This window comes from Nomascus leucogenys, chromosome 3 (assembly GCF_006542625.1).
Source record: "Nomascus leucogenys isolate Asia chromosome 3, Asia_NLE_v1, whole genome shotgun sequence".
In the NCBI taxonomy this organism is placed as follows: Eukaryota; Metazoa; Chordata; class Mammalia; order Primates; family Hylobatidae; genus Nomascus; species Nomascus leucogenys.
Genome location: NC_044383.1, coordinates 44,734,192 through 44,754,138, shown reverse-complemented (window position 1 = coordinate 44,754,138; position 19,947 = coordinate 44,734,192). Strand labels below are relative to the sequence as shown.

At 38.6% G+C, this 19,947-nt stretch overlaps 1 protein-coding gene across 4 annotated transcripts in view; it reads left to right on the top strand.

The window, feature by feature from the left end:
- Positions 1-19,947, top strand: part of STAMBPL1 (STAM binding protein like 1) — a 96,847-nt gene that overhangs the window by 795 nt on the left and 76,105 nt on the right. The window contains exon 2 of one of the 4 annotated variants that reach the window (XM_030809293.1): positions 1,810-1,969. The exons of the other annotated variants lie outside the window; for them this stretch is intronic. The gene's annotated coding sequence lies outside the window, so the exon portion shown is untranslated. The remainder of the gene's footprint in view (positions 1-1,809; positions 1,970-19,947) is intronic. 4 annotated transcript variants of the gene reach the window in all.

Genomic DNA, 19,947 nt, shown 5'->3' with positions numbered 1-19,947 from the left:
CGCGCGCGTGAGTGAGAGCGCGCAGCGGACGGGGAAGTGCGCACGGCGGGTGCGTCTGCCTCGTGGCCTGGCGCGCGCCGGCCCTTCCGCTGGCAGCGTCCGGTCCCGGGCTGGCTCTGAGGGAGGAAAAAAGGCACTTTGGCGGCTGGTCGCTTCCTTCCTGCCAGTCATGCGATCGGCCGCCTCCATCGGCGCCGCCTGCATGCGCCCCTCCGCTGGGCCCTCGGGGTTAGTTTCACCTTGATAGGGAGGCAGGAAGCCTTGGCTACTGGTGGCAGGGCGGGACTCTGGCCGTGACCTATACGTGGGTGCGCCTGTTTTTCTGGTTCAGCCCTGGGTTGCAGCCTTGGAGATGATGTCGACCTTGGGAGAGACCACTGTACTGTCTCTAGCGGCGCGGTGTGGAGGAGGGAGGGGCGAGGGTTAGAAAAACGGACCTTTACCCCGGCCGAGCAGGTGCCATGCCTTTCGAGATGATGTTACTTTTATGCCGTTTATGAGCGACTAAGACATTGCCCCTCACCTGATATAACTTAAAGCCTTCACCGAAAGCCCCCAGTGAGATGCACAAAGAAATGGAATGTCTCCAAAACATATTTTTTCAGAACTTTCTCTAAAACAACCCACAATGCTGATACTCCCAGAGCCTAAGGTGCCATAATTGCTGAAGTTTAAAAGAAAATTTATATAAGGAATAAGTAATTCAGGAAACGGAACCAATCTAGAGGTTTGAAAAAAAAAAAAATCAAGTGCCTTGGAAGTGGGGTGGGGTGGCTTGCTTCCTGGAAATCAGTGTTCGGTAGTAAGTGAAAAAGACAGCTTTCAAAGTAAGCCCCAGTGAGCACACTGCTTTCCAAACATCTTGCTCATTACTGACAATAACATGAAGTCCTGGATTTTAAGCTATTTCCGAAGACATAATAGATATCACTGGGATGCTGGTTTGTGGTCTCATGATTTAAGGCCCTGTCAAGGTCAATAACGTAGATTTGTTCCAGCAGATAAATTATACCTGAATGTTTGATTGTTCGTGTCAATTTTTTTGAGAGTAGGTTTTGACGGTTGTTTTACACAGAAATTAAGCCACCGTGTTTTGTTTTTATCCCGACCTTGTTTCCATTGGAAATTATGTGTTTTCAGGATGGGTGCCACATTGTACTTCAAAAATATACTCTGCCACTGGATTATAGTGGGCATTATGTAGCTACATATGCATATCTTTATTTTTAATACAAGTTAATGTCGCTGAGCAGTAGGCTCTTTTTGTTTACCATTTGCACCATGAGAGCTTCTCCATTCAAAGGCATAAAATGTTATTGGAATCTACCTGGAAAATGAATTGGCTGATTGTTTTCTGTTCAGACACAGATACAGCAAATTGCCACCAAGAATCTGCTTTTGCATATACTTTGGCTGTAATTTATGTAGCAACTGGTTCTTGGGAATTTCAAGAAGAAACTTGTTTTCTTATCCTCACCTGTAAAGTAAGCACCAAAATTTTAATTATAAGGCAGATAACCTAAGTCCTTTATCCCTATCTCAACCTTCAAGGCCTGTTTCTTGGTACTCTTGCCCTGTTTCATAGAATTCTTATGGTTTGTGGGAGGCTTGGAGGGAGTAGTGAGGGACCAGTTTCCTGAGGATGTCCTCAATAGAGAGATTTGCTTCTGTAGGAGAGAGTGTCTTTGGGGTTGATTCCTAAGAAGGACTGATAAAAATAGTTATAAAGAATTGTTAATAATAGTTCTCGCTTCTTACTTTCAGCACATAGGACTTAATTCACGCCGTTTGATCATTTCCTTCCTTTAGGACCCTTCCCAGCTGTAAGATTTACAGCTACAATCCAAGAAATGAGATTGCATTTTACAAGAAAAGAAGGCTGATAATTCTTGCCCAAAACATGAGAAGTAGAAGGAATGTGAGAGAAAATAATGTAGATTCCGTCCAGGAAGTGCTAGGTGCTTTCCTGGTGGGTACATTTACCAATTAGAGACATTTTAATTAATCTACTGGATTTGTGATTCTGTCTACTACTAACATCTTTTTCTTGACCTTATGAAAGATTTACAGATGGCTTCAGCTGAAACTACAGGAAATGACTCATGGTTATCCCTGAAGATATTAGAGCCAGCTTTCCATTCCTTAGGGCTGATGCATAGCAGCTCTTTGATAAATATTTGCTAAATAAATGACAAATTTTAGAATGTCTTTTTATTATTATTATTATACTTTAAGTTCTAGGGTACATGTGCACAACGTGTAGGTTTGTTACATATGTATACATGTGCCATGTTGGTGTGCTGCACCCATTAACTCGTCATTTACATTAGGTGTATCTCCTAATGCTATCCCTCCCCCCTCCCCCCACCCCACGACAGACCCCTGTGTGTGATGTTCCCCTTCCTGTGTCCAGTGTTCTCATTGTTCGATTCCCACCTATGAGTGAGAACATGCGGTGTTTGGTTTTTTGTCCTTGCGATAGTTTGCTGAGAATGATGGTTTCCAGCTTCATCCATGTCCCTACGGAGGACATGAACTCATCCTTTTTTACTACATCACCTCTTCTGCTATTTTTTAAATCATAACGTTATATGAATCACCAAACATTTCATCAAATTGAATCCCAGTTCATATAATCAACTAAGAAGGCCAACATCCTCGACTGAAAAAACAATAACAAAATAAAACAAAACAAAAACAAAACTCAAAAACCAACAAAAAATACTATTGGTACCTGTTGACTTGCTTATTCCAGCTATCTGAACATGTGAACTGTCCAATTGAACGTGTGAATGTACATTCAGAAATCCTGAGCTGACATCAGAATGTTCAACTCAGGAATAATCTGGATGTAGCTACATCTGGATGTGGCTTTTGTCAGAAATTATTTGCATTTCTAAGCAAATCAGATTAACTTCTAGTACAATCTTGCATCTCTGCCTGTCAAGTGGACAGGCCAATTTAACATTTGGCATATTGCTGAGTCTTCAAAACACATATTGTTTGATGCTCTAACTTTTAAATTAAATCCATGTTATTTTTTTCCATTGATGTGGTTGGCTTAGAGACATTAATTTGACTAGTGGTTGCTTAGTAACTTGTGTTTATTAAAAGAAGTCCCTTGATATAAACACCAGTAATTCTTATGTCTTGATTTGCTCTAGTTAACCTTTCAAGGTACTGTTTTGGAAATGGGTGCATTGTCTTGAATATTAAGGATGTTATCACTCCTTTTTTTTTTGTTTTAGTTCTGACTTTCCATCTCCTATTATTAGAAAGTCTCCCGGTTATTCAGGTTCCAGTTTCAGGATGACAGATTAGAAAGCTATCTGAAATTTACCTGGATATTAACTTTCTAGTGGGTAATAATAATGCAAGTTTTATTCCTGAAATTCTTCCTTTTATGTCCTTCTCTGATCAAGCTTGTTTCATTCTGAATGAAAGTAAAATGAGATTCTCAATTTATTTTAAAAAATTGGGCTATGTCCAAAGATAAATACATAAAAGTAAACTATTACGTAAAGTAAAAAACTGCTTATCACTGTTCTGAAGTAGCACAAACACTGCTATTCTCTGCATAATGAAACGTGGCCATTCCTACCAAGTATTTATTTGACAAGTAGGCTCTTGAGCACTTGAACAGAAGTTAAAAGCAGGTTTCTTCCATGTCATATTAAGGCCCTTGAAAGGTGGGGGTGGAATTTTGATTTGAGGTGGTAGCCAATTGTAGGTTCCTTGAAAGGGAGCAGGTGAGGAAAGCATCTTGACACTTTGGCAGTTGGGTGGAGAGTGGATTAGTATTAGGGAGTGGAGGCAATAATCCAGTGTCTGATGATGACAGCCTGATTTCAGATCCCATTGAGATGTAGAAAAGAAAACCTCAGACAGGTATCAGGATTCTTTGTTTTATGTGAAAGATTGAAAACCTGTGGCACAAGTGTAATCACTAATACCTTTCACACTCACAGAGACATCACCAGTGGATTACAGCATTCTTTCCTGCGGAGCCCTAGTGTAACCTCAGAATCTTGCAAACATTTGACAAATATTTATTAATAGCTGTTAGTTATTGAAGATGTGCTATATGCCAGGCACTGTACTAAGCCTTAACACAAGTTTATCTCGATGATGATGGAGTGGTTGGAAACAGGATTTTTTTTTTTCCCCACTTACTAGTAGTGTATCCTTGGGCAAGTTACTAACTTCTGTGAGTCTCAGTTTCCTTGCTTTTCAATTGAAACATTAGTTTCTATCTCAGAAGGTTTTAGGGAGGATTAAATAAATAGCTGTAAATGCAAAGTGTTTAGAACAATGTCTGGCACAAAATTAAGTGCTATATGTGTTCGTTGTTATTCTTGTTATTATTCTTTAAACAACCTTATGCCTAAGTACCATTTTGCAGATTAAAAAATGTACAAATGAGTTATGTGAATTGCTCTGCATCATAGGCTGGTAAATGATAGAGCTGGCCGTCAAACCCAGGCAATATGACTCCAACACCTCTTTTCCTAACTTGTATGGATCCCTGTCTCCTATACTGCATGCCAGGTGCTGGGGATACTGATTAAAGCAAGAAAAGTAGGGGCTTACCCTCATGGAGTTTCAGTGTTCCAGTCCTCTCCAGTGTAGATCTGTCATCTCCAATGTAGAATTAGTAGCCAGATTATAACTGTTTTTCCTTGATGTTTTCGCATTTTGTAAGTAATGTTTTTATTAAGTTCTTTATTAAGAAGTGCTCCAATTTGTGTTTTCATATATGCTTTATAAATGGATTATTTTCTGGGTCTTTACCCTAACACCGTTGGCATATACAATATTTATGTCTCTCCTTATACTCAAGGCTTCTTATGCCTCCCTCATATAATATATCAGATTCTGGGGCAAGCTTTAATATTCTGAAAAATGCCATCCACTCCCCTCCACACTCCCAGAGTCTCAGGTATCTCCGATTGTAAGCTGTGCTGGAGTGATAATGACATTTCTAACCATCTTTTAATTCAGCTTATTCGGAATATTTTATAGAGTAATGGCAAAGCAAATTTTAGTTGTTCTTTGACTTGTTGAAGTAATTATGTCTAATTATAAGAAGCCAGATTTTATTTAAAGGAGGGAAGACTCCTGTGGCAGTGAAGAATAAGCAATTCTTAACTCCTTCAGAGCTTTAGGATGGAATCTGCCATCACTGATTGCAGTATTTTGACTTTATTGCATTAATTCTTATAAATGTTTGTTCTCATAACTCTCAGAAATCTATAGCTAGTATTGTGTTTTTCTAAGTAGGTGAAACTTTTTCTTGGTCTTGTATGAAGTTGAATTTGCCTCCAGCAAAGAATCATTGAGTAGAAGGAGAGATATATGTGTTGTGTATGTCAACAGTGTTACGCAAAACAAAAACAAAATAATCAATTTTTAAAAGCATACGCGAAAATGCAAATTGGAACGCTTCTTAATAAAGAACTTAATAAAAAGCCTTACTTACAAAATACCAAAACATCAAGGAAAACTAGCAATCATCTGGGTACTAATTTTACATTGAAGATGATAGATTTACTTTGGAGATAGTTGGAGCCCTGAAGTGCCGTGAGGGCAAGCCCCCACTTTTCTTGCCCTTGTCAGTATCCTCGGTACCCAGCATGCAAGTATAAAACACTAATAATTTTGTTGAGGGAAATTTTGAAATCTCACCGTTAAAAATATACTCTGCATCCTTTGATTTACCTTTTTGTGTAAGTTACACATTATATTATTTGGCAAAAGTTCAATTCTTTTTAAAGAAACATTTTAAATTTCATGAGTTTAAATTTGATTAAAGATGAAAGAATTTGAGATTTAGTGAATTTGGCTTTTAAACTGCTGCAATACTTAAGTTTAGTGGCATCACAGTAACTAAACCAGATTCAGCAAAAGCTCAAGCAAGAGATAACTGTTAAGAGGCCCATCAGGAATTACTCATTTTAATTGTGTGATTTGATGCTTCTCTGGGTTAATTTAGAAACAGGAGGCCAGTGATGACTCATTTTTAACCCTTTTTAGCTCCCTGTGAACACTGCCTGCCTATTTTGCATTTGTCTGTGTTCAGAGACAGGCTCAGGTGCAGGTTCCCCTTTAGAGTGTTACATTTCAAACTTGCCTGCTAGTGTACTAATCAGCTATGCACCTTTAATTAAAAGTGCAGGGAAAACTATAGCCAGGAATGATGATTATGGCTGAATTTGGCTCATCTGAGGACCCTGTGATTCTATTTATCCTGTCACTACAACTGTATCATTTAACACTAGAAATACAGAGAGGCCGTTCTGCCTTTGGGCTCATGCTTCAGTCTTCTGGTGGGTTGACTCTGGCTTTTTTTCCCCAATCTGTTTTGACCTTGAAAGGTTGGTTTATAAATTGTTCCGCAAGATAAGTTTTCTTTAACTATAGGAACAAATGGACATGGTGGATGGAACGAGATTGGGAAAGAGAGGCCTGAAATATGCCCTTCCTATGCTAATGTTCCTGTTAACCTGGGCAAAGAAACTGCTTACTTAATCTATAAAGTACTTAAGCTAAATAAATAAATTGATAAATAAGATGAAAATCACTCAAAATCATTGGTGGGTGTAGAACTTTGTGTTTTTTCAATTCATGAAAAATTTAATAAATTAAAATGTGGCTCTTGAAAGAAATATAACTCATATTCTTATGGCACACGTATTTTTCTTTTGTCAAGTATAATATTATTGAATAACTTAGATAACTAGGGCAGTGATTCTCAAACTAGGTTCAAAATAGGAAAATGTCCTCCATCCCACCCGTAGAGATGATTATTCAAAAGGTTTAGGTGGAGCCTGGCAGCCTTCCTTTTTATCTTTTTTTTTTTATATATACTTTAGGTTTTAGGGTACATGTGCACAATGTGCAGGTTTGTTACATATGTATCCATGTGCCATGTTGGTTTGCTGCACCCATCAACTCGTCATTTACCATTAGGTATATCTCCTAATGCTGTCCCTCCCCCCTCCCCCCACCCCACAACAGTCCCCGGAGTGTGATGTTCCCCTTCCTGTGTCCATGAGTTCTCATTGTTCAATTCCCACCTATGAGTGAGAACATGCGGTGTTTGGTTCTTTGTCCTTGCGATAGTTTACTGAGAATGATGATTTCCAGTTTCATCCATGTCCCTACAAAGGACATGAACTCATCCATTTTTATGGCTGCATAGTATTCCATGGTGTATATGTGCCACATTTTCTTAATCCAGTCTATCGTTGTTGGACATTTGGGTTGGTTCCAAGTCTTTGCTATTGTGAATAGTGCCGCAATAAACAGACGTGTGCATGTGTCTTTATAGCAGTAAGATTTATAGTCCTTTGGGTATATACCCAGTAATGGGATGGCTGGGTCAAATGGTATTTCTAGTTCTAGATCCCTGAGGAATCACCACATTGACTTCCACAATGGTTGAACTAGTTTACAGTTCCACCAACAGTGTAAAAGTGTTCCTATTTCTCCACATCCTCTCCAGCACCTGTTGTTTCCTGACTTTTTAATGATGGCCATTCTAACTGGTGTGAGATGGTATCTCATTGTGGTTTTGATTTGCATGTCTCTGATGGCCAGTGATGATGAGCATTTTTTCATGTGTTTTTTGGCTGCATAAAAGTCTTCTTTTGAGAAGTGTCTGTTCATGTCCTTCGCCCACTTTTTGCTGGGGTTGTTTGTTTTTTTCTTATAAATTTGTCTGAGTTCATTGTAGATTCTGGATATTAGCCCTTTGTCAGATGAGTAGGTTGCAAAAATTTTCTCCCATTTTGTAGGTTGCCTGTTCACTCTGATGGTAGTTTCTTTTGCTGTGCAAAAGCTCTTCAGTTTAATTAGATCCCATTTGTCAATTTTGGCTTTTGTTGCCATTGCTTATGGTGTTTTAGACATGAAGTCCTTGCTCATGCCTATGTCCTGAATGGTATTGCCTAGGTTTTCTTCTAGGGTTTTTATGGTTTTAGGTCTAACATGTAAGTCTTTAATCCGTCTTGAATTAATTTTTGTATAAGGTGTAAGGAAGGGATCTAGTTTCAGCTTTCTCCATATGGCTAGCCAGTTTTCCCAGCACCATTTATTAAATAGGGAATCCTTTCCCCATTTCTTGTTTTTGTCAGGTTTGTCAAAGATCAGATAGTTGTAGATATGCAGCATTATTTCTGAGGGCTCTGTTCTCTTCCATTGATCTATGTTTCTGTTTTGGTACCAGTACCATGCTGTTTTGGTTACTGTAGCCTTGTAGTATAGTTTGAAGTCAGGTAGCATGATGCCTCCAGCTTTGTTCTTTTGGCTTAGGATTGACTTGGCAATGCGGGCTCTTTTTTGGTTCCACATGAACTTTAAAGTAGTTTTTTCCAATTCTGTGAAGAAAGTCATTGGTAGCTTGATGGGGATAGCCTTCCTTTTTATCTTTTTAAAACAAGGGTCTTGCTCTGTCACCCACGCTGGAATGCAATGGCATGATCATAGCTCACTGCAGCCTTGACCTCGTGGGTTCAAGCGATCCTCCCACCTTAGCCTTCTAAGTAGCTGGGACTACAGGTGCGTACTGCCACACCTAGCTATTTTTTTTTTTTTTTTTTTTTTTTTTTTTTTTTTTTTTTTTTTTTTTGTAGAGACGAGGTTTCACCATGTTGCCCAGGCTGATCTTGAATTTCTGGGCTCAAGTGATCTTTCCACCTCAGCCACTCAGAGTACTGGGATCACAGGCATGAGCCACTGCACCTAGCAGCCTTCCTTTTAACAATCTTCTCAGGAGATTCTGATGCAGGTGCTCAGTAAACCACCCTTTTGAGAAGAATCTGCTTAAGAGCTAAATCTAATCTTATATTCAAATTCTTTCTTCTACTTTTACGTTTTGAGCATTTGTTTCTCCTGATTTTGATAGACAGTTTCGTGTGATAACATATATGTCAGTGCTGCCTTGGAGTTCTCATAAAGGTATGATATATTGCTTTTTCTAGTTTTAATATGATCTATCTTTTGATGGGTGGAATCAGGAAACCACAGGGTTGGTGGGAATTTTTAGAGATAATGTACATTCTTCTGAGTGACAGATATTTGGATAGGGCAGAGATGGATTTGATCAAAGGAAAGTAAGAGAAGACATATTAGTGAGTAGTGGAAGATACAGAGAAGGGGAAAGGCTCAAATAACAGAGGGCACTGAAGGGCTGGCGAGGGTTTAGACCTCTTCTGGCAGGCACCGAGTTACTATGGTGCAGTTTTTGAGCGGGGGACTAACTGGATGCAAACAAGTGCACACCTGAACTAGAGACACACAGTACCTTGTCCAGAAACAGAGGATCAAGGAACAGGTGGCTGAAGCAGGCTGGTTTGTCACCATAAAGGCAGAAAGAAACAAGGCTGAGGACTTGGGGCCCAGAATTTGGCAGGACTGACTTTCAAGGGTTTATGCGGTAGGGTTCTCCAACTCTGTGTTCCTAAAGGTCTATAGCTTTTTGGTAAATTGCTTTTTTCTGCTATTGATGTTATGGTGTATACATGAAGGCCACCCAGCTCAGCTTCAGGCCAGGTTAGGAAGACCTTGAATAATTGCTACAACTACCAGTACCTTAATATTGTGAGGCAAGGAAGGCACAATTGTTCTTAACTTTGGACGAGAGAAATAGACTCAGAGAGTTAAGTAATTTACCAGAATTTACACATGTAGAAATTGGCAGGGCTAGGATTCAAATTCAGGGCAACCTATTCAAAACTTGTAGGTTTTATAAAAAAGTATAATTTGTCTGATTACAAAGTGATACATACTTATAACAAATTGTACGGCAATGAATAAATAAAAAGTGAAAGTCCCTCATGATCCCACTCTTGAGAGAACAGCTGAGAAAAATTCAGTAAATGTTGTTCCAGACTTGTTTCTTTAAAAATTCCAGTATATGTAATGAATACATTTGTATTCATATTACAAGGATGGAGCTATATTTTATGTTATTCCACAGCTAGCTGTTTTCACTTAATGCTCTAACTTGGATGACATCCTGGTTCAGTACAAATAGATGTAAGTCCTTTCTAACAGCTTCATATGCTATAGAGTCTTTATTTTAAATATTCCTCTTTTGATGGCTATTTATTTTTATTTCCAAAATTTTAATATTTTAAAACCATGCTGCAGTGTGTGTGTATATATTAAATGGTCAGGGAAATCTATGGGGAGATCTTAGAATTGGAATTGCTTAGTCAACAGGAATGCATATTATTTTAAAAATTGACATTTATTTCAATCCTCATCCATATTGAGTTGGACCAATCACGTAAATTTTACCAATCAAATACATTAAATACCTGGCTTAAATTCAGTTTCTTAATTACTAGTGAATTTAGATGTTTATTTCTTGTGACTTAACTGTTTATATTTCTCTTATCACTTGCTCATGTCACTTGCCCATTTTTACTCTTTTTCTTACTGTTATGCAAATGTTTCCTATAGTTTAGAGATAATAGATATTATAGCTGTCAGTGGTGCAAACTTTTTTGTTCTTTTACTTGTTGAAAAGATTTTTAAAAGGCCTATTCAAGCATTTACAAAATATTTTATTTTAAAATAATTTTAGACTTTCAAAAGATTGTGGAAATAGTACACAAAGTTTTTATACAACCTTTATTAACACCTTGCAAAGCCACATTAGTTGTCAAAATCAGTAAATTAACACTGATACAGTACTATTGTCTAATCTACAGATCTTATTCAAATTTCACTGAAGTCCTGGGCAAGGATCCTATCTGGGGTCATACATTGAATTCATCTGTTATGCCTCCTTAGTCTCTTTTAATCTGCAGTAGTTCCTAAGTCTTTCTGTCTTTCATGATCTTGACACTTTTTAAGAGCACTGGCTGATTGTTTCCTAGAAAATCCCTTGATTTGGGTTTATTTGATGTTTCTTCATGAGTATGTAATCAAGAGAGTGACCTAGTCTGATGATGGTCGAAAATAACTTGCCTGAAAAAGAGATGCGTAAGCTAACACCAGAAAGATGGGTAGAAAGTTGGAAGTGTGAACTGAGGTTGGGGTGCCTTTGCATTGACTTTGCATAGTGCATCTCAGCAACTGAAAGAAGCCAGTGGAGGAGGTGGCGTGAAAGAAGGCTCTAAGGAAGCAGTCTGGTCAGACCCAGCTTTGTGGGACTTATTAAGGATATAGAATATTAACAGCAATAGAACATCATTCAAGGGCTTTAAGCAAAGGAATGGCAATATCTGAATCAGATTTTTAAAAGATCACTACAGGTAGATTCTTCACCAGGTAGAATTAATCAAAGGGGAGGAAGATAGAAATAGATACAACAACTAGAAGGCAGTTTTAGCAATGCAGGCAGAGAAAAGGGTGGGGTGTACATTAAGGAGCCTCCCCGCAAAGATGGTGAAAACCTGCAGTTTTGAGAGATGTTTTGGAGGGTGAATCTGAATCTGCACATGCAGGTGATAGATTGGATGTGGGATTAAGGGAAGGGGTAGGTGCAGGATTGCTAATATCAGAGTTTGCTGGATTTTGTGTAAGTGATTGGATGTTGGTATCATCCATGGAGATGAAAGAGGCAATTCTTCACCTCTGATAGTGAAGTCAGAAGCATCACCATCTCCAATTATTTTGGATGCCAACATTTACAATATATTTGCTTATTTATGCTTCTGTATCTCATTATAGCCACTTAGCTTCCAAGTTCTATGGTTTTTCCTCAGAATCTTTCCCAATAACTGTTTGTCCTTCTCCATTTCTTTCACTGCTCTTCAGTTTGGACAAGGGTTTCCTCATTCCAGTGTTGCATACTTGCTTCCTCTCTGGGCTACCAATTCCCCTATTCTCTGTAACTTTATCCATCGCTTCCAGAGTATTTGTGTTTAATAAATGTGTACTAAGTGCCTCGTTTGGGCAGATCACTTTGTTGGGAAGAGTTGGGAATTAAGTAAGTTAAGTATATTTCATGGAACTGGAGTCAATTCCGAGTTATAATTGAGGCAGAAGGAAAAAGGCCATTCTGCCTAGCGGTCAAGAAAGGACCATATTCTTCTTTCACTCCTTACATAAAAATAAATTCCACACAGGTCGAATATGTTTATCCAAAAATGGCTAACCACAGAAGTACCAGAAGAAAAGATTGGTAGACATATTTTAAAATTGTTTATGAGGAGTAAGTTTGAAGACCTTTTAAAGAATGTTGAGAAACCTAGATACCATAAAGAAAATAGGTCCACTTGAAAGCTTAAATTTTAAAAATTCTATGTAAAAATTGAACATCTTTCAAGCAAGAATGTCAACTGAACTAATAATTATAGCAGGAATAATGGAAACAGAAAAATGGCCACTTTCAAACACCACAATTGTCTCTGGGAAAAAAATCTTCAGATGCTAAAATTAGTGGGCAGTGGTATATTTGCATAGTTTCCCTACAAGATACTTTTCAATTATAAAGACAAAAATAGTATCTGCGAGAAACCTGACAGATATAACTTAAACAAATATCAAGATTAACATCATTAATAATTGAACAAATGAATAACATATGTCTCCTGATACTTCATGAAGGATACACCATCACTTATAAGGTATTTTTTGCCAAAAAAATGCATAACTCTCATTGTTTTCTGTATTTCATCTTTGTCACAGTTACCACAATCTTTATTAGATAATTGCGTAGATAATTGTTTATTACTTTTACACCTCTCTGCCCCATTCCTGGTCCCTAGCAGAATGTAAGGCCCATAAAAGCACAAAGTAGGGGCTTTATAAGTAACACTGAATAAATGAATGAATAAATAAATTTATTTGGAGCTATCAATATTTACAGGAAAGATCCATTTAGCCTTGGATTGTATTGAATGAAAAATCACAGTTGGGTATCCTGGTGGAAATGGATGGAGGACATTTGAAGGTACAATGCTAAAGCTCAAGCCATGAATTAAGCTGAAGCCATGAAAAAAAAAGGTGTCTTGTAGAATAAAGATATATGAAGAGAAAAAGATGGAGTATTAATATTTGAGATGCAGGGTGAGGGAGGAGAAAGGAAACACCTCCACTTCAGAGAGGCCAAGGCAGGAGTTGATTTTAAATAGGGAAAGTTCAGCTGATCAGGGTCAGGTGCTTAGTGGGGGTTTGTAACTGTTTAATGCAGTGAGTCTCAAGTTTTAATGTGCATAAAAACATCCTGGGCTGCTTAATTAAAAACTAGAGATCCCTGGGGCACCCTTCCCAGAAATTTTGACTCAGTGGGGCCTAGAAATCTGTGGGGTTTGTGTGTGTGTGTGTGTGTGTGTGTGTGTGTGTGTGGCCAGCACACCCCTCCTCCACCAAGTCATTGTAATGCAGGCAGGTTATCTAGGAACCACTCCCAGAGGGAACATGGCATCCAAATCAGGGGGATGTCAGCTCTAGGGTAGGAAGGTAGGAAGGGGGTGAGTGGTGAGCAAATAGGGACAGCAGATGACCACTTGCTAACAACTTTGCCAGAATAAGGAGCTCTTCAAGAGAACACTTTAAAATGGATTGCCGGGGAAAGTTAAGAAGGAAACTGTCTTTTCTGTTTCTGCCTACCGCATTGAAGAGATTGTCCAGTGCAAAACCAAATGTATGAATACAGCCTCCACTGCAACATGTTGAACAGTTAAGATTCTTGTGGCTGGAGAACACTGGAGAAGCAGTGGATGAGAAGTACTTCAGGATAGCCCTCTTTTGCTTTTGAGTAATAGTGCTGGACTCAGTTCATTTTGTAGAACTACTGTCCTTAAGAAAGTTCTGAAAATTAAATAAAATTGATTAATAATGCCCAAGGACTAACTCCATTTCTGAGCTTTCAGGCAACTGGCAGAGAGGAAAATGATGCTATTTCAAACATTTATTTGTGACTCATTATACTTCATTGAACTAAGTATCTTTTGGATAGTATTTTCTTAAAAGCAAATTGCAATAAAAAAGGAAGTATATTAAAATGTACATTAAAGTTTAGTGCCTTATGGGTAGCTTATCTTTAGAAATGCATTATTTCCAGGAATGTTTAGTATTTTAACAGGAGGAGAGCACAGTTAGCAAGCTCATATGAATTTGTGGTGAAAAAATATCTGTGTACAAATATGAATCTCTCTCCAGCATCTCAAATTCATTTGCCAAGTGTTTTATAATGCATATTAATTGAATCATCACATTTAGAAAAGAATCTAAAATTAGTACATTGATGAGCATATGAAATGCCTTTCATATAGCACAAAAATGTAGAATTTATATTAAAAACCAGCAAATATTTTGAATTGAACTGTGTCTAGATAGAATAATTATGGATTTGAATTTCTTAACTACATATACCATGTAGTCAGTCCACAGACACTGAATCATTCTGCCGATGAAAAAAGTGAAGGGGGCTGGGCACAGTGGCTCACCCCTGTAATCCCAGTACTTTGGGAGGCCGAGGCGGGCAGATCACCTGAGGTCAGGAGTTCGAGACCAGCCTGGCCAACATAGTGAAACCCCATCTCTACTAAAAATACAAAATTAGCCAGGCATGGTAGCGCATGCCTGTAATCCCAGCCACTCAGGAAGCTGAAAGAGGAGAATCGCTTGAACCTAGGAAGCGGAGGTTGCAGTGAGCTGAGATTTCACCATTGCACTCCAGCCTGGGCAACAAGAGTGAAACTTCCTCTCAAAAAAAAAAAAAACATGTGAGGGGAATGAATGTCCTTTTATTTCTTTGGCAGGGAGGGGATTATGAATCAGATATTTGTAATGCTGAAGTGAAATCTTCATTTCCACAGTAAATTTTGTCATTCTTGTCCAAGGCCCAAGGATGTGACCTTCTCTTGGATTTTCCTGATTACTATGAGAGGCCAGTCGTTAGTATTGCTGTATGGCTGTGAGTATGAGCCCTGAACTCCTGTGCACCTAGAGTCCCTGCTCTGTCATTTGCTTGAGTTACTTATCTCTTCTAGGCTTTAGTTTTCTTATCTGTAAAATGGAAATCATGGTCGTAATCATTTGTTGAGTGTTTACTGGCACCAAGCATTGTGCTATATGTTTTACAAGCATTATCTCACTTCACCTTCTCAGTACCCCTATTCATTATCAACCTCCTTTGCAGTTTGGGAAGCTGCAATTCTGCAGTTAGTGGTTCCTGGAGCCAGAATTTAAATTCAGATGTTCTAACCCTGGAGACTGCATGTCTAATCCCAAGGCTCAACTACCTCCTATTGGAAAAGGCTAACTGAGATCATGTGTGTTCATGCACCCAGTTAGCCAGGGAAGGAAAGAATTCTGTTAATGGTACCTGTTATTATTACACAGGTTTTTTTTTTTTTTTTTTTTTTGGCTATCTTTTTCTATTGAAGGCGACATAGTACCTCGCCTGCCCAGAATTCAGCTCACTCTTACCTGGAAGACAGTCTAGAAAAAAACGAGTAAGATAAAAGGCTTTTTGAGCAGCAAAATTAGAAATCATGTAGCACATTCACTGTCATCAGCAGGTGGTTCACTCACAGAAGATCTCTCCTGATGCACACCTAGTCTATACTTTCATTCTGTAAATAATCTCAAATAATTTTATCAGTGAGAGAAAATAGATTAAAGGAGGAAAAAGACCGAAGTCAAGAAGTTTAGTAAGTAAGTTGCCTTTTAATTGATTTTTTTCTAAATGAATGACAGATTAAATGGAGCAAATTAGAAATGGAGGGAAGCATTGTTAATGTTGAATTATGAAGAAAGGGTTAATGTTTCTATTTTAAGGAGTAAATAATGTATCTTAGAACTGTTTCCTTCAAAAATATTTAAATCTCACAACATTTTATGATTATTATTTACTATTTTACTATTCAGAATCACCTCTTTTGTCATGGGATTCATATAGCTAAAGATTTTCTTATATTTCCAGAGGAATCCTATACTAACTAGGGAGCATATTACAGAATCCCAAGAGTGCCTTATATAATGGCATTTTAAATCTTATATAATAACAATTTAGAAGAGAACGGTTGCAGGGTAAGATCAGCAGCTCAGCCATGTGAGCAAGGAGCCAGGCTCATTCCACCCTTGGGCTCTGCCATCCTCCAGACACTGGCTGTCCTTAGACTTGACCCTTCTAGGTTGCAAAATGGCTGCTGCCTTTTAAGACTTATGTGAAGTCACATGTTCAGCTGATGAAAAGGCATATATTCCCTAGGATGTCTCTTTGTATTAGAGATGAAAATTTCTCACAGAATCCTCCCAACAGATTTCCCCTCAGGCCTCATTGTCCAATATTTGGTCACTTGCCAACCAGCCAAGTCCTGACTACAAGGGAGACTGAGAAAGTGACTATCTCTAGTGGGACTGGGCCCTGCTGGCGAGGAAGAAGTAGTGGTGGCTAGGGGATAGATAACTGCCTGTCAGAAGCTCATTGCAAAGAAGCAAGTAGTTACACATGAACCAGCCATCTGACATCTGTAATAGAAGTCAACTTTCAGCAGAGGTCATTAACCTCACCTCTTCAACATTTGCTGTGAGAAAACTGATTTTCTTGAGTTTCTTCTTGCAAGCTGGGAACTATAATGGGAGCTTTATTACCTCATTTAAGCTTTAGTTGAATTCTTCTGGAAAGCTATTGTTGTCCCTATTTAATAGATGAGGATAAGGTGCACAAAAAGGTTAAATAAGCTGCTGTAGCACTCCCAACTAGTGATAGAAACTGGACCCTCCTAAAGTAGTATACGGCCCCCAAACCTGAGCTCTTCGTGCTAAGGGCACCAAACCACTTCATCTTGGTGGCTGGATAAAAAGTTTGTATTACACTGTGCAAAATAATTATTTTATGGCCCAGTGTGTGACTTGCTTGCACTCAGAGTAGCCTAGATCTACCTCAAAGTAATTTAACACATACATCAGGAGTGGTTTATTTAATCGTCTTTCCTGTAACAACTGCATTCTTGCTCATTGATCTAATATAAACCATTCTGTTGTGACTGGTATATTTAATGTGGAATATACCTCTAGAAGTAACAGACAAGCACCTGGCACCTAGTAAATGACAATATATAGTACTTACAAATATAGGGAAAAATCCAATAAAAGCTATTTCTAATATTATGATCATTTCATTTTTATCTTATCAATATTTTAGTAAAGATAATTTATCATCTAGGTCACAGCATATTTCTGATTGCAGATATTACAGAAGATAAGTGTAAAAACAAATCAATGTAATTTTTGCTTTTGATGTCTGAATTTTTAAAATTCCTTCAAAAGGGACATGAAAGGTGGGCCTAGATTTATTTATTTTTCCTGAAGTAGGGCCCAATCTGTAAGACTGTGACTCAGGAGATCCTTCTTTGTGTCTCTGTCATTTAAGACATGGGAATGACCCTTTACCTCCCTTTATCTAAATTAGATTAGGTCATTGTAGCCTACAGGCTGAGTTACAATCATTTTCTTTATCTACCTCCAACTGAGTAAATTGCACCATGTTCTTCCTGGAAAACATGACCACTAACCCAGTGGCTGTTGGTTTGGCCAATTAGAAATGAGACTGCTGGAGGTGGTATAAGGTGCTCTGTCCTCTCTTAACTGCCAGTGGGCCACACCTATCTATCCAGGTCACTAGGGCACTCAAGTCAAAAGAAGTGCCTGGGAGAAAATGGCACACTTGGGTGATGGTCTCGCTGGCTGTTTACTGTATGCTAAGTCTCTTAGGAGACTGTTCACTGCCTGGTAGTCACCTCCTTTTTGAATTCTGGAAAATATTTCTCTGTGGATGAAAATGGGTCAGGATTCTGAACTTTGCCACACACACATACACACAGACACACACACACACACACACACACACTATTTTAAGAAAAAGAAAGAAAGAAAAGAAAAGGAAATTAAGGCTGAAAAAGTCACAAAATAAGCACCATGCTAGGTCAGATATTTTCCTCTGTTCATTCTTGCATTGTTTGCTGCTGATTTTAAAGGGCAGAATTGTTGAGACTCTTCCATGTTTCCATGGGGGACTTCAGACTTGGAGACATTTCAGGGACACAAAAGCCAAGAGGATTTTGCTATAGTTATATAGAGAATAAACTGTTATAAGCTCAGAGCTGTGAAATACCAATTTGGAGAGGATACTTACCCCCTCCCGGGCCTCTTATGGATGAGATGGCATTTTTGCCACATCCCCTCTGGGCACAGTTGACTGCTCAGTTGGTTCTGGGAGCTACTTGTTAGCTGAATCTCTGGGACAGGGGTTGGCCTCCATGTGCTCTTTGTGAATATGTATGGTTCTGACGCCATGATTCCCCACATTCTTGTGAGTCGGATTAACAGAAAGTAGACACTCCCCTACTCCTCTATAAAAGGTCAGATTAAAGAAAAAAAATGATGATGTCTTTGGAGGTTATGGTCAGGAAAAGGGGCTAGCAATAAAAGCAAGAAGGCAAGAGCTCTGATGCAAGAACTCTCAAGAGCTATCTTACAGGTTAAATAGATCACAAGGCTGTAGTTCAGATGTTCAGATGTTATCAAGCCACAAGAATGTGGGGTAGAGGTTAGGGAGTAGGCTGAGATTAAAGCGGGCATTTCTGATGAATGTTTTCCGTTAGTTTTAAGCCACTCTAAAAGCAGTGAAGTGTGGCTGTGACAAGCGCCCTGCCGAATAAGGAAAGTAAACCTTGGAGGGGGCTCAGTAAAGGATATTTAGCAAGCAAATGATAAGAGCCTAGACTCACACCAAGGCTTATCTCACTCCAAAGGCTGTTTGCACCGTGTGCTTTATAGCACTTCGGACCTCCACTTTGGAGGGGGAATTTATTTTATTCTTGTATGATACTGAATACTTCCCATTAGTCAGCATCTGTGGATCTCAAGTACTATGAGGTGAAGTACCTCTTACTGTACCCTCAGTTCAAATTTTCTAATTGTTTTAGTAAGACCACAGTAGCACAAATGGAAAGTGGTACTTGCTGTTAATTTTTCCTGTTTTAGATTCTCCTGGCCCACTTTATTTCTGATTAGATTGAGGTAGTTACTAAGGACACTAAAAAGCTTTGTTTATGTGAGTTATATCTATTTATATTTACTGTATTAAAAATCAAAACAGACATTTATAAGAGTATGCAAGTAAGCATTCCATTAACTCTTGTACCCTCTGGAAATCTCCACTATACAACTATGAAAGATTGATATTTAAAAAGTCAAATAATGTTTTAGTAATATTATGAAAGTAATATTGACCTCATAGACTCCCTGACAGGATCGTGGGGAACCCGGACTACATTTTAGGAGCCACTGAACTAGAAAACATACTTGTTTATGTTGATCTTGCAATTGTTTATAATGCAACTGTAAGTGCCAGGACTAGGGGGCAAAAGATAAAGGAATTAAGACAGGACCATCAGCTAATAAATGGTTCAAAAAATAAGTTGACTGACTAGTCTGTGAACTTCTTTCATCTTAGATTTGAGGGGAGTTGGCTTCTATTTCTAAATTATTAATATATTTGTATGTGGGAGTGAATAGTTTTTATCTATAGTAATTTAATAAACTCTGATGTTTAAGATATCTTTAAACGTTTCATACATATAGAAGCTCATTACAGAGATGTTTGTTTTATTGTTTCTGCTCACACTTAGCATTGTTTTCTGGTCACCTAGCCCTGAATCCGCCTTTCCTCTCTTGGCATATCCCACTGCCTCCTACAGGAGGATAAAGTGCTAGATATTTACATCTTCGGCCATCTTTTCAGCCAGGCTGCAGGCGTGGGACCCAGACTCTGCCAGTCAGACACCTGCATCTCATGCTTTGAAATAGAAACTAGAGACATGCAGAAGTACATGGCGGCTGCACATCGTTCCCAGGGCAGCAGCTAGTTGCTGGAGTTGCCGGTGTTGGTAGTAGAAGCTGTAGAATCCCCTGTTCATCAAGTGATAGAGATAGCAGAGGTGTTTTCACCAGACCAGTGCTGCTGTGTAGTCTGGGGCA